This window comes from Theropithecus gelada, unplaced genomic scaffold, assembly GCF_003255815.1.
Source record: "Theropithecus gelada isolate Dixy unplaced genomic scaffold, Tgel_1.0 HiC_scaffold_15883, whole genome shotgun sequence".
Classification (NCBI taxonomy): domain Eukaryota; kingdom Metazoa; phylum Chordata; class Mammalia; order Primates; family Cercopithecidae; genus Theropithecus; species Theropithecus gelada.
This window is the reverse complement of record NW_020257640.1, coordinates 1,345,513-1,346,842: the sequence shown is the minus strand read 5'-3', so window position 1 is coordinate 1,346,842 and position 1,330 is coordinate 1,345,513.

Genomic DNA, 1,330 nt, shown 5'->3' with positions numbered 1-1,330 from the left:
ATATCTAGAAAACCCTAAAGATTCATCCAAAAAGCTCCTAACCTGATAAATGAATTCAGTAAAGTTTCAGGATATAAAATCAATGTACGGCCGGGCGCGGTGGCTCAAGCCTGTAATCCCAGCACTTTGGGAGGCCGAGACGGGCGGATCACAGGGCAGGAGATCGAGACCATCCTGGTTAACACGGTGAAACCCCGTCTCTACTAAAAAATACAAAAAACTAGCCGGGCGAGGTGGCAGGCGCCTGTAGTCCCAGCTACTCGGGAGGCTGAGCCAGGAGAATGGTGTAAACCCGGGAGGCGGAGCTTGCAGTGAGCTGAGATCTGGCCACTGCACTCCAGCCTGGGCGACAGAGCTAGACTCCCTCTCAAAAAAAAAAAAAAATCAATGTACACAAATAAGTAGCACGGCTATACACCAGCAGTGACCAACCTGAGAATCAAATCAAGAACTCAACCCTTTTAACAACAGCTGTAAAAAAATAAAAGACTTAGAAATATACCTAACCAAGTACGTGAAAGATCTCTACAAGAAAAACTACAAAGTATTGCTGAAATAAATCATAGATGACACAAACAAATGGGAACACATCTCATGCTCATGGATGGGTAGAATCAATATTGTGAAAATGACCAGTCAAAAGCAATCTACAAATTCAGTGCAATTCCTGTCAAAATACCATCATTATTTTTCACAGAACTATAAAAATAAAATCCTAAAATTAATATGGAACCAAAGAAGAGCCCACATAGCCAAAGCAAGACTAAGTAAGAAGAACCAATCTGGAAGCATCACATTACCTGAATTCAAACGATACTACAAGGCTATAGTTACCAAAACAGCATGGTGCTGGTATAAAAATAGGCATGTACATCAATGCAACAGAATAGAGTACCCAGAAATAAAGCCAAATATTTAAAGCCAACTGATCTTTGACAAAGCAAACAAAAACGTAAAGTGGAGAAAGACACCGTATTCAATAAATGGTGCACCCTAAGCAAATGGTGCTGGGATTGTTGGCAAGTCACATGCAGAAGAATGAAACTTAATCCTCATGTCTCACCCTATACAAAAATCAGCTCAAAATGGATCAAAGACTTGAATCTAAAACCTGAAACCATAAAAATTCTAGAATATAACTTTGGAAAAACTCTTCTAGACATTGACTAAGGTAAAGAGTTAATGACTAAGAACCCAAAAGCAAATGCAACAAAAACAAAAATAAATAGATGAGACTTAATTAAACTAAAAAGCTTCGGCAGGGGGAAAAAAAATCAGCAGATTTGACTGGGTGCAGTGGCTCACGCCTGTAATCCCAGCACCTTGGGAG